The following is a 14,266-nucleotide window of genomic DNA, read 5'->3' on the forward strand; positions in this document are numbered from 1 at the left end:
AGAGCAGCCTGGCTGCGCAGATCCTGCCTAGCAGCAGTGCCCTGACTCTCCCCAGCCCAGAACTATCTTGGGGGACTCTGACCCTGCTGAACCTCCCTGCTGGGTGCCAGGTGCCGCTACAGTCCACAGCTTATGTGCCAGGAGCCTGTCTGGTACTAAGGCAAACCGGATGTGGCTTTGCCCTGTATCAGACCGGGGATACCCTACTGAATAGTGCTCCACTCTGCCGGCGAGATCTTGCACATACTGTGCGTGCGAGGTCACGCTGGTGAGGACAGGACGGGGAGCTCTTCAAAACGGCATCCTGCACGGCATGCACCGTGTGTGCAAGATCACACCAAAGGGCGGCCTCCCACCGTTCCTGAAGTACCGGAACGGCCGGTATGCCAGGTACTTGGGAGTGGCTACCCTGCCTCCACCAGTGCCGAGCATCCATACTGCTCCTTTAGCATGCTAGCTCGAACTCTGCTAGTGCGAGTCTGTCTCCCTAGGCTTGCTCTCAGCTGCCATGTAGACACACCCTACATGAGCCCATCTGAAATCCGCTGGAGCCCGGCCCTCTTCTTCCTCCCTGCAGGGACAGAAAGAGGGGAAGCATTCACTGGGGGAAGGCATCTAGTTTCCTGCCTATGCTGGCCTAAAGGGGCCCCCTCCCCAGTCCCATGCAGAGGGCTATGGTTTTGGGGTCCTGGTCACTCTCGGGGGAAGAGAGCTGCTGGGGTTTTCAACTCCTTCCCCTGGATCAGCTCCTCTCCTCTGCTCTGCCGGATGGGTTCTTCCTACGGCAACCGGCCTGGGAGCTGGGGAGAGGGATAGGGGGTGCCCACTGGGTGCTCCTGGCAATGTGGCCGAGGCTGATTGAAGATAGTCTGCCACGTGTGTGGGGGGAAGAGCAGTGACTTGCCCACCCTTCCTTACTCACCCTACATATTCCCCCTTTAGAAGTAATAATTATAATAATCACGGTACAGCCTAGGAGCCCGAGTCGTGGACCAAGGCCCCATGGTGCTAGGTGCTGTACAAATCCAGAACAAAGACGGCCCCTGCCCCAAGGGACTTACAGTCTAAGCACGGCTAGTGTAGCACCCTGATGATTCCTCTCCCTCCTGCTTGTTCAAACCCATCCAATCTCTGCTGGCCATTACGGTCCCATCGCCGCCTTGACCCTGCAAGGAGCTGCTTTCAGGGTGCTCCCCAGGCCCCACCACACCCACGTGGAGCATCACTATCCTATAAGTGGCTCTGCACAGGCACAGGGGGCTGCGCCACAGGGAACTCCTTGCAGGATCAGGGGCTAGCTGCTTTCATCTTCCCTCAAGCCAATGCCTTCACTCCTTCCCATCCGCCCCAGTCTGACCGGTTGTGTTGCCATTCCGGTTAGGGGATATGTTCTCAGCAATGCCGTGCTCAGAGCAGAATACACCATTCCCCGCTCTCTGTAGAAAGGGGCCAGTGAGTCAGTGCCTCAAAGCCTTATTGAGTTCTCTAGCAATACAGTACGACAGCACACTCAGACCTCAGTCCCACACTCGGTGACTTCAACACATTAATGGCTCCACAGAACGTGGAGGTCAGACAGGTCAAGAAGTCGTCTTTCCTGGCTTCAGAGAAATGCAGCCGAGCTTCATAGCTCTCAAGAAGCAAGGTGTTCAGCACAGGCTGCTTCCTAGTATGTAGTAAAACAGTATTAAAAAGAAAAAAAAATCAAGCAAGCTACTGCCAGTCCGGAGAAGTCTGTCTCTTTCTCCAGCGCTCCACCAGCAGGTGCTGGGCCTAGGTTTATTTTCACAGAGGGGTTTTCGTTTTTGTTTTTTGTTTGTTTTTTTCCTCCCTTTTAATTAAAGTATTTGTCACTGCAGCAGGAAATGTAAACTGTACAGCCGCCCAGATATATATTTAAAAAAGAGAGAGAGAAATAATTTAGCAAAAGCAATTTTCTTCAAGCATACACAGAAGGCACTTCTCGCCCTCACCCCAGAAACCACCACAAACAAAAACAAAAAGACTGTCCCTTTAAAAAAATTTTTTTTATTTTTCTTTAATTCCATGTATATGGATTGAGGACCAAATTTTGCAGAGCTCACCTGTTCCCACTTTGGCATCAACAAAAAGTGGCTCTTTTTTCCTCAAAGGCCCAGAGGGTGCTGGGTCCCCAGTAAAGCTGGACATTTTTCAGGAGAAACACTTTTTTGGCGAACAATGCAGAGTTGGCGACACCACAACATTTTGCAAATTCATGTCAGTTTCACCAAATTATTCAAGGAGGGGAAAAAATCCCCCCCCCCAAAAAAAAAAAGTTGAAATGTTTTGAATTTTTGGTTTCCTTTTTGTTTTGCTATTTCCTTCAATTTTGTTTAAAAAATTCAAAACCACTTCTTTTTTAAAAACGCTCAAAATCTAAATGAACTCTTTTGTTCAACTGGAATTTTTATCCCCACTTTTTTTTGGAATTGCTGGTGAAATTAAAAGTTTGTGAGTCACACAGTTCTAGTACTGGATGCTGTAGAAAACCTGGCCCAATGGGAGTGGCCCAGTGGGAGCCGAGCTGTCTTCAAAATCTGGTTCTAACTGTGGGTGTGGAGCCCTTGCAAACCTGGCCCTAAGCACAGAGCAGCAAAATCAGCCTGAAAGAACAGTCATTGGGTGTTCCTTATTTAGAAGGGTCCTTATTCCTTAGACTGGACCTTTGGACCAGTGAAATCGATGGGAGCCTCTGCACTGACAGTGGGGTTTGGATTGGGCCTTCTCTCTAACCATTAGGCTCAAGCTGTCTAGGTTTCCCTTGGAATGCACATTTTCTCGGAAATAAGGGTCTCTGACACGCTGTTCGCACTGCAGGCGCCCAAAGATGCTTTCACCTGCCACTGGGGGAGCTTCCGAATTATTTCTGGTTTGCATCGCAACAGAGCCCAGAAGTCCTACACAGACTGGGGGCTCGGTTGTGCCCGGTGCTGCACGCACACACACAGGAAGGCACGGTCCCTGCCTCGATGAGCTTGCAGTCCCGATGGGAGTTGGATACGTCTTCACAGCTGTATCGCAAAGGTCTGCTGTGCCGGACAAGATGGAGACAAACTAGCCAGAGTTTGGCACTTAGAATATGTCACTCAATTTCAGCCAAGGGTCAGGATGCGAGGACCATCAGCCTCAGGGGCAGGCACAAGGCGGGGCAAGCAGAAGCACAGGCCTCCAAATAATCAGAGGGGGCACAGAGCTCCTCCGGTCCCGGGGCAGTGGCAAGAGCTGACAACTCCTCCAGCCCCAGGTCATGGCAGGGAGAGAGAGAGAGAGCTCCCGTGACCCTGGGGCTGCAGCGGGGCCCAGAACTTTTCCAGGTCCAGCTCCTTCTCTCTCCCCACCACAGCCCCGGGGCTGGAGGCGCTCTGTGACCCCACCACAGCCAAGTGCTTGTGGATACATGTATTCAGATGGCTCCACACCACATGGATTTTCACTGAAATGGTGAGTGTACTGCTGTCTATTTCTATGCACATGATGCGTGTGTTGATATGGTTTAATGTGTATAATATGCACGTGTTTAACGTGCCCCTCCAAAAGCAGTCAAATTTTAATTCCTGCACACGCCCCTGATCGGCCACGTATCCACCTGGAACAGGGGAGGATGGAGCCAGAGAGAACAGCCTTCTCTCCAAAGCATGGGCCCCAGCAGTCCCCTAAGGGTTTAGCTTTTCGCCACTGGGTTGCTGCAATGCAGTGGAGCTCTCCCTGCAGACCCTCGAACATTCGTGCGGCACATGACGGCCAGGCTAGCTAATGGCACAGTTCATAGAGAGCCCGTTACCCCTCCTCTCCTTGCACCACAGTGCCCCCCAGTTCAGGTCCAGGTGCGAGACAAAGTGTCTTCACGGGCCTTGATGGTGGGGGGTCCTGTCTGGATGCCTGCCTCCCCTCATGGGCCAGCCCAGCAGCTCGGATCACATTGACGGCTCTACACTAGTCCGTCTATGGACCACAGAGCTCTTTGTGGAAGGCTCCCAGTGCTGGAAAGCAGCTGTCGCCCCACACAGGGCTTGAGCGACTCGCCCATCACAGCTCGTGGCAAGCCTCTGTGCTGTCCCCGGCATACAACTGCCTCATCGCCAGCCCTTTGGAGAGTATTCTCTGTCTTTCCTGGCTGCATTCGGTGGCAACACTGCCTCCAGGTTAAAGCAGGGCAACTGATTTAAGGAGGTACCTACATAGTCCCTGTTCCCTGAGTATCTGAGCGCGTCGTAAGACTGCTCAGAACACCACTGCCAGAGAGGGTTGGACTGTTATCCCTATCTCACCGAGGGGGCACTGAGGCACAACGTGACTTGCCCGAGGTCACACACGAAGCCCATGGCAGGACAGAGAACTGGACCGGGATCTCTGAAGTCCCAGGCTCATACCCTAACCCCTGGACCAGCCTTCCTCTCCTGGAATGGAAATCAGAGCTCCTGGCTTCTATTCCTCCCTCTGCTACTCACCCGATCTAACCCTGGGCGAATCACCGGCTCACTCTGTGCCTCGGTTTCCCTATCCGTGAAATGGCCATAATAATGATATCCTGCCTAGCTCAGCTAATGGCTGGAAATTTACTTTGAGATCCCTGGGGGCGAGGTGCTATTCTGATTCACCGCCAGCCTATCAAAAATCCCAGGGCCTGAGATTGTGTGCTGCTCTCCATTCTCATGCTGGAGAAAGAGTGAAACAAATCTGTGTGGTCTTCTAGCAGTAACTGAGGAGGTGAGGTACACAGGGATTTTTTTACACCAGCTATTGCACCCTTGCAAGAATAGGCTAGTAAATGACGACACATCCAATCTGACTCCACTCCTCTAGCCTCCACCGCCCCCACCCCAGCCGTCTCTTGCTGCACACAGATAGAAAAATCAACTTCTCGAAAGATTGTCCCTCACATTTCAGCACAGCAGGACAAGCAGAAAACAAATTAAAACCATTCCAATAAGCATCAAAACCATCCACCGCTGGGGGCGGGGGATTGAGAAGACATACCAGCATCACTTTGGTTTAAAAAAAAATCTATTTATATCAAAATAAACCAGCACAAAAGAAGAGAGAGAAAAATCAATCAACTGCATTTAATAACAAACACACAGCGCCGCATGCCGCAAGTCGGAACGCAGCTGGGGAGGAGGACACCTGAAAAATGCAACAATTCTCTCCCTGCACCTCTCTACGGGCCCGGTTACGCTGCAAGCAGAGGTGGGGCTGACATACCCGAGCTGGTTTATACCTGAGCGTAGACATCATTCAACTTCCTCTTGCAATTCCAAAGCTGGTTTCCTCTCCCGGAGGAGAGAGAACGGACCTGTCCCCAGGGCCGGTGCAAGGATGTTTCGTGCCCTAGGCGAAACTTCCACCTTGCGCTCCCCCCCACCCGGCAGCTCCCCACCTCCGCCCTGAGGTGCCCCCCCATAGCAGCTCCCCACTCCCCACCCTCCACCCTGAGGCTCCCCCCAACCCCAGCTCACCCCTGCTCCGTCTCCAGCCCAAGCACGCCATCGCTGTTTCACTTCTCCCGCCTCCCAGGCTTGCAGCACCTAAGCTGATTGGCGCGGCAAGCCTGGGAGGCGGGAGAAGGGAAGCAGCCACGGCGTGCTCGGGGAGGAGGCGGGGCAGGGGTGAGCTGGGGTGGGGAGTTCCCCTGAGTGCTGCCCCGCCCTTACTTGCTGCAGGCGGCCCTCTCCGCGCCCCCCTGCGCCAGCTCCCTCCGCCTAAATGCCGGCAGCAACCAGGGCAGCCGAAGATGAGGCCGCCACGGTCGCTGCCGAAGAAAATGGCACTCCCCAAATCCTAGCACCCTAGGCGACCGCCTAGGTCGCCTAAATGGTTGCATCGGCCCTGCCTGTCCTCACCTCTCAACCCCTGTGAGAACCTGCCAGGGAGCCCTGGCCCTGCTGCATCCGCCCACTCACACACCCTCCGTGACCATCAGCTTCCCACCCCTGATGCTAATACACACCCCCGCTCAGCCTGCGGAAAGACGGCTGGCACAACTAGGCACGTGTGGCACGGACCCATGCACGCGCACACACACACCGCGTCGGTGAAAATAGTCCTCCACCGCTAGCCTTGATGCATGCACCCGTTCCGCCCGTGAAAAGCAGCCTAGCACATCCAGGCACGGCCGCACCAATCCAGTCCCACGCGTCGCTGCGAAAATACGCCCTGTGCAGCGGGCACTGATGCAAAGCAGGGCGCGGAGCATGAAAGGACCCTTGGCTCTGTCCTCACTGCAAGGCCACCTTCACCTCTGTGCCCCGCCCCCCACGCTGTCCCCTTGGAACTGAGCTGGCCTGGGGGAGTTGGACCAGCTTTTTGCCTCCTGCCAAGGGTTACGAAGCTTGATCCTGCCAGACAAATGGGCTGCAGAGACACCCCGGGCCCTTCCGTGGCCTTGCAGTGCCATCGTGTGGCTGCAGCGTGCACACCACGGCAAGCTTCAGGCTCAGTGGAGTGAAGGAGCAAAGAAGGAATCAGCCACAGTAAGAACCTTCCAGGCCTCTGCTGCCCCAGGTCCCGAGTCTCCTGGAGTTTGACTGTAGCACGGGGCTTCCCTGATCCCACCTAGCAGTCATCCCTCCCCCCGCCCCCCGAGGCAGCCAAATGCAGCCCAGAGAGTCCTACTATCTGGGCCCCAGAGATGACAGGTCCCAGCCGACAATGCTCCATTTGGAGCAGAGAAGTCTGGCTGCCTCGTGTGCTCGGGGCTTGTGGATGAGGGGGACTGCAAGCTTGGACGCACGTCCATTCTCTGGGCAATTGGCCAGCATGGCCTTGCTTCTCTCGGCACAGTCTAGGTGACCCTGCCTTAAAAGGAGGCAGCTGCTAACTATGAGATGCTGAGTGTCCCTGAGACGGTCCAGGAGCGCAGCTCTGGGGAACTTCTAGCAGCAATCGGCAAAACCGCAGAGGGTTCAGCTTAGGGATTGCAGGTGCTTCAGCAAAGGTTTAGTGAAGCCCCTCTGTTGTGTGAAGTTGGCCAGACACCTTCCGATTTTGATATCCTGCCCAATTTTGCTGAATCCCAAAGGCTCCGGTTTGAAGAAAGCCTGATCTGGCTCCTGACTTCTCTGCCCTGGTGGGAAATTCCACTCCACTCCACTTCAAGTCTGCCAACTGGTCTCACTTGCTTTTAGTCCAAGGCCCAGTAGCCCTGAGAACCAGCGGACCATTCATGCTATTCCCAAAAGAGCTGAAAATCTCACCTGGAGTTTGCACTACAGCCTGGTCTGTGACCCACAAACCCACCCGTACAGCCACCAGCTGACAGTTCACTCATGCTGTTGCTCCGTCATTGCTTCACATAATGAATTCATCACCGCAACGCATTCCCGCCTCTGCTCTGCCTTGACTCGGGGTTTATCCTTTTACTGTCGGTACTGCATGTCTTTAAGCTGCTGCGTGGGTGACAATATAAAAAACTGAGCAGAGCTGCATAAGGCAGAGGAGGTGGAAGAGACAGGACATGCTCACCATCAGCGGAGATCGCTCTCACACCCAACTGAAGTGGAGCTTCAGAAATGGCCCTGAAACAAAAAAGGGATTTCAATAGCCCAACAGGCTCTTTTCCCTACAATGAGCTGAATCAACTGGGACCTGGCGTAGATGTTGGAGACACCGGATGGCTCATGGCAGATGTGTGATGAGATGTGAAATGGAGCCTCCAGATGAGATGAGCTTGGCACTGTCCTGCTTTGGTCAGGGTAGCTCGCTTGGTCAAGGGGCTGCCTGCAGACCACTAGGATGTGAGTTTCAATAGGAACATTTTGTAGACATGGCAGAGTGAGCTCTTCATAGGCAACCCAGGTGGGGTCTCTCTTACTGAAGGTGGTTGGTCCTTTAAAAACATTCAGGGACCCTGAGGCTTTGTCTGGAGTGGGATACCGGGGCTAACTCAGGCTGCACCAGGGTTCCCTTATTACATTAAGGTTCCTTCTCTTAGCCACCTGCTCACAGCTGTCAAACTCTACCCAGGCTCAACATCTGGATCTACGAACAGATGTGTAACAAGCACAGTTCTCCCGCAAAGCCACCCAGACCTTTCCTCCTACCCAGTGAAAAGGCAACCCCCAAAACAGAATCCCTCAGGAAAGAAATCGATGGGAAAAAAAGCAGGGGCAGGGGGAAGGAGGAAGGCTCAAAAACGTTCTCCAAGTTTTGCCCTCATTTTGGGTTGGAAAGTTTATTGTGATGGAAACTTCCCAACCAGCCCTTCTCTCATCTTAATAAGCCCTGATGCAGCACTGGCAGCTCCGCCACTCATGTCAGCGAGAGACGAGCCAGGGAGTTAAGTGAGTCTCCTGTGTTAATAACGGGCCCTGGGAGAAAGTGCTCATTAACAAGGCTAACAAGTGCCATTGCTGGGACCTTGACAGCACCCAGGGTGACAGCTGCAAAGTGCCCAGATGAGTGATGGCAGCAGCCACTTGCGCTCCCAGCACGGCCCCAGCTGGGTTAGAGAGAGGGGCTGCCCGGGGCAGTACTGAGAGCCGGGAGGAGAGGAATGAATGTCTTCTCACAGGACGGCTCATAGCAGACAATGCTCAGACGGTCCTCGGTGCCATTACCCAGCTCTCTGCATTCCCTTTCCTCTCCTCTCCAAGCCTGCTCTCTATTAATCCTCCCCCCAGCCTGCTGAGGCTCTGCAGAGTGTCGGGGGTGGGGGCAGCAAAGGAGCAAATGTCTCACCATGCCAGGGCACAGCAGCCTTCTCCCTGGAGCCACCACACCTTGGCACCTCCATTAACCCACCCAATGCACTAACTGGGGCCTAGCTCTCTCGGGGCGGCGATCACAGGGCACTAACACAAACCCTGCCCAAGCCCGGACCCCTCCCTTCTCGCACTGACTCCGAGGAGCTGCGGTGGTGCAGTTATTCTGCAAAATCGGGAGCAAACCACCTCCCCATCGCACAGCCCCCTGCACAGCATCCCCTGAGACACGGCCCTGACTACCAAACCCCACTGGCCCTCGCTTATTGCTCCCATGATACCTTCCAGGGCCCAAGGATTCAACAGTTCCTCCAAGAACAAAACTCTGGGTGTACAACGACTGCAGGATTGGGCTCGATGTGAACCCGGGAGAACAGGAACGGGATTGCAGTGGGGAGAACATATGGTCTTGGAGCCTACTAACCCACCCGTGCTGCAGACAGGAAGGGAGCTATTTTTTGTTACAGGAACCCAGTGTCCAACAATGACACTCACCCCACAGGGCAGGAGGACTGTGAAGGATCCCCAGGTGCAAGGGGCATTGGATACCCACCCTATTGGACATGCAGACCCTCTGCCAGCCCAGCTGCAACTCCATGCAGCCGTCTCCCCAGCCCGGCATGTAACACGGCGATACTGATGCGTGAGCAGACGAGAACGTGCACAGGTGAGCTTACCAATTGGCCTTTGCCTCAGTGTCTCTCCCAGCACCCTGCCCTACACAGTCCATTCTCCTGCTGCAGCCCAGAGCTCTCCTGGAGCTGGCCATCAGGCACTGGGCAGCAGCACTCTCCCTGGGATGGACACAATGGGACTGGATCTCTGCATTTCACCTGCAAGCAGCGACAAAACTCACTCTCCTGCCCTGCGAGCCAGCAAGATCCAACCACTCCCAATCAGAGGAGCAAGGGCAGGCTGCCAGCCGAGTTCTCCACTCAGCTTCTGCCCAGGAACCATCTGGCAGCCTGGCCTCTTGCCCGGCAAAGCGCTACCTGGGGACACAAGAGTGTCTCCTCCTGACACTTAGCACTCCCCCAGTCCCCGCAATCACTCGCTGAACTCCATTGCCCGCTGCTCGCCCTTGTCATAAACAGATAGCTAAGGGTTAATGTCTCTTTCACCTGAAGCACCTGACCAGAGGACCAATCAGGAAACCGGATTTTTTCAACTTTGGGTGGGGGGAATTTTGTGTCTGAGGTCTTTTGTGAGTCTTCCTGCTTTCTCTGAGCTTTGGAGAAGTACTTTCTACTTTCTAGTCTTCTGTTTCTAAGTGTAAGGACAAAGAGATCAGATAGTAAGTTCTATGGTTTCTTTTCTTTGGTATTTGCATGAATATAAGTGCTGGAGTGCTTTGATTTGTATTCTTTTTGAATAAGGCTGTTTATTCAATATTCTTTTAAGCAATTTACCCTGTATTGTATCATCTTAATACAGAGAGACTATTTGTATGTATTTTTCTTTCTTTTTATATAAAGCTTTCTTTTAAGACCTGTTGGAGTTTTCTTTACTTCAGGGAAATTGAGTCTGTACTCACCAGGGAATTGGTGGGAGGAAGAAATCAAGGGGAGATCTGTGTGTTGGATTGCTAGCCTGATTTTGCATTCCCTCTGGGGGAATAGGAAAGTACTTTTGGTTTCCAGGACTGGAAACAGAGAGGGGAAGTCACTCTGTGTAGTTTCACAGAGCTTGTGTCTGTGTATCTCTCCAGGAGCACCTGGAGGGGGGAAGGGAAAAAGGATTATTTCCCTTTGTTGTGAGACTCAAGGGATTTGGGTCTTGGGGTCCCCAGGGAAGGTTTTTCAGGGGGACCAGAGTGCCCCAAAACACTCTAATTTTTTGGGTGGTGGCAGCAAGTACCAGGTCCAAGCTGGTAAGTAAGCTTGGAGGTTTTCATGCTAACCCCCATATTTTGGACGCTAAGGTCCAAATCTGGGACTAAGGTTATGATAGCCCTGCCGAGAGCTCTGCTCAGGGTGTTTTACTTAGGCTTGGAAGGATCAGATTGCTAGAAGTAAATGTTGGTAAACGTCCATTTCACCGTATACCCCCAAACCCAGGAAAAACATATTTCCATCAATAGCAGTCACAATGTACAGCTAGGCAAAGTCAGAGACATGCTGCTTGGGATCGGATTGGAGCGTGATTTAAGGAGCTTTACTTTGTATATTTCGACATGGGATGTTGACGATTTGGGTTTCGATGGTTATGCTTTAACTTTTTGAATCTTAGGTGTCATTAATTAATTACCGTCTGCCCCCTACACACACGTTGTCTGACCCTCCCTGCTAATTTCCCACAACTGTGAATATTTCAATGGAGAAAAACAGAAAAATATAATGGTTTAACCCCACCGTTTTGTGTAACTGTGAACATTTAAAAATCGATCAAAAATGCTTTAAAATGAGCATTGATATCATCCATTGAAATGGTCAAAAAATAAAACTCATATTCTGTCAAGCCCAGTTTTCCTCCATCAGGCAGTGGGTACCTGCCTGTGTGCCAACCCAACTATTTGAGGGAAGGACGGGGACCAAGCTAACAGAAAGGGCCAACAGCCATCCAAAGGGATTTTGTTCTGCAGCAGTTTACAAGGTCTGTTTAACCAGGACTTTAGCCCAAGGTAGGAATAGGTGGTGGCTTCTGGGTAGAGGAGAAACTGATCCTTAAGGGACATGGGAGTAACCTTGGCTTAGGGGCAGGCTCTGTCTCTAAGAAAGGCCACTCCACTACAGGCCTGCTCTGTTGTCTTGGGCTGATTACATGGTTTTGTCTCCTAAGGACTCCTCTTTCACTTCCCGTGCCATCAGACCACATCTCCGAGTTAACGGTACCACAGGCCCGGCCGCGTGACTCTGCCATCCTGCAGCAAGGAGAAAAAGCCTGGCCTAGGGGTTAGAGCACAGGGCTGGGCGCCAGGAGGCCCAGCCTGCGCTCTCAGCTCTACCACTGACCTACCATGTGAGCTTTCCCCCAGCTACCAATACAATCCCTTTGCATCCCCCAGATGGCTAGGGAAGGGTTTGGGCTGGGTGGGTTTCTCTGGCCTGTGCTGTGCAGGAGGTCAGACTAGATAATCATAAGGATTCCCGCCCCCAACTCAAAATCTACAACTCGCTGTTGTTATTGCTGCTGATCTCGGCCCCCAAGGCCCATTGTGCCTCCCCCACTCCTGTTCCATCCTCATCGCTCAGGTTCTCAGACGGTGCCAGTCACAGGACAGGAGCCTCTAGGTGTGAACATTTAAAGCCCTCTGAAGGCATCTCGCTGTTAGAAAGAACCGCGCAATCCCAGAGACACTCCCCTATAGAGAAGCAAACATGGGCGCTGGGACACATTTTATAGTGGAGGTGCTGAGAGCCACTAAACCCTGGATATAATGGAAACCGCTCCAAGCCAGAGGGTGCTGCGGCGTCCCCATCCCCCTGTAGTTCCAGCACCTTTGCAAGCAAATCACACCCCTTCAGTACTCTACAGCCACAACGCTGAGCATACCACAGACCCCACTCCCCTTGGGGGTCCCCCTCACTGTAGCCTGGCACCCCGGATGCTCATCTGCGCCATGCACCGTGGCCAGCTTCTGACTCGGGTGCCGTTTACATCCATTGGGCAGTCAAGGATAAAACGTTATCACCTGGCAGGGTAGCATTTTCCTGGCATGACGTCAGTGGCTCTGGGAGAGGAGAAGGGCCTTACTCAGGCAACGTTTGGGCCTGTGGAGGCAGAACGCACAACCGCAGAACTAGGCCAGAGGACCCAACGGCAACACACCTGCGGCTGCTGTTGCACGTGGACCCCACCTTGCCGTGCCAGGCATTGCACACGCAACACAGTGCCTGTCCCCAGGAACGTAGAGTCAAAATGCCCACCAGGCAATGTCCATCCCAAAAGACAGGGCACACCTACCTGCCTGCCTCTCCAGCGCCACCCACGCCCTGAAGAGCATACCTGTGCAGTGCAGGGGAGACAAGTGCTCCAAGCCACCTACAAATTATCCCAGCCACCAGCCACTGCCCTGCAACCTGCTTCCTCCTGGGCTGCTTCCTAGTGGAACAAGATCAGCTGGGCCAATTATGCAGCTAAACTTGGGATGGACAGTGCCATCTACTGGCTGGCTAGCATCATGGCCTCATTAGGACAGACCTTCCAAAACCCGTAATCTGACATAGGAAGTGTTAATTTGCTATGTGAAGTGGTAGTAGCAGGGCTATACAAGGATAGTCTTGTGGGTCAGGTGCTAGACAAGGGTGCAGGGTTCAATTCCTACCTCTACCAAAGATTTCCTGAGCTAGTGACTTTAATTTCCCCTGTTGTGAGGTTTCATTTGTGTTTGGAGATCTTTAAATGGGTCATATCTTCCCTTTCCCCTGCCTTAACAGCACTGTTTAAATTGTCCTCCCAGACAATCTGCAGTGTTAAAACCCTCCTCATTGGGATTGCTAACTCCAAAGTGTTCAAAAATCAAGAGAGTGACTTAAAATCATGACAGCTAAATATAGGGGTGGGGGGGTTGTTTGCCTTCCAAGTACAATGGGCTCAGGCTTTTCTCCACAGCCATGGCGGGCTAGCTTCACTTTTCCTTTCAAATGAAAGCTGAGATTCAACTCCTCCGTTCACATGACTCCAGGAGCTAAAACTTTAAGGATAATACCAAATGACATTGGCTCATGAGAAAATCACAAGAGTCGGCAGCACTGCCCCATAGAGATGAATGGAGGGATTAAAAGGGCTGTTTGTTTCAGACTGCATGTCTGCAGTGCTCTGTTTTGGACTCGGCTGGGAAGGCACTCTTTGCAACCAGAAATTTAGGGCTGAGTTTTCATTATATTATACCCACCATGCAGTCATTTACACTAGAACGGGTCAGAAAATGGCCCTCTCCCATGGAAAATGTTGATCAGAAAATCATTTTTGCCCACCTTTTTCACAGAGATTTTGACTTTTTGGCAACATATTGAGTGCCTATATATTTTAACTGAAAACCATAACATTCCAATTCAGAAATACTCCCACGGTGCCTCATGGGAGTTGTAGTTCAGGAGCCTCATGCTCCCCATTCTCCACAATAGGACAACCACCCTGGGTAGCCCTAGATCTCCCAGGATGCATCACAGTTTGTTTTTCAGATGTTTGGGTTTTTTGATGAAAAAATAAAATGACCTGCAGAAAGCAGCCACGTCCCTGCCCCACTCCCCCAAAAAATCCTGTTTAGTCAAAAACCCAACTGTCTGTCCACAAGCAGTTTTGATAGAAATTTTCCAATCAGTCCTAATTTATAGCAGTGCAAAGTGGTCATAACATGCTAGAAGATCTGAATTATACAGTTTTACACTCACTGTGCACTGATCTCGGTGACAACACAGAGACCAGGGTAATGCAAAGCCAGACCCTTCATATTTTTTTCTCTTTTTTACCCCTCATATATTTTTTCATTGGGCACTTTGAGCCGGAGGAAGATCCCGGTTTCCCAGACCACCCTTCCAGGCACTGGTGCACCTCAGTCCTGCCTCTTCTCAGTCTCTGGCACCCAATTATTATCATAATTGAGT

This window comes from Gopherus flavomarginatus, chromosome 17 (genome assembly GCF_025201925.1).
Source record: "Gopherus flavomarginatus isolate rGopFla2 chromosome 17, rGopFla2.mat.asm, whole genome shotgun sequence".
Classification (NCBI taxonomy): domain Eukaryota; kingdom Metazoa; phylum Chordata; order Testudines; family Testudinidae; genus Gopherus; species Gopherus flavomarginatus.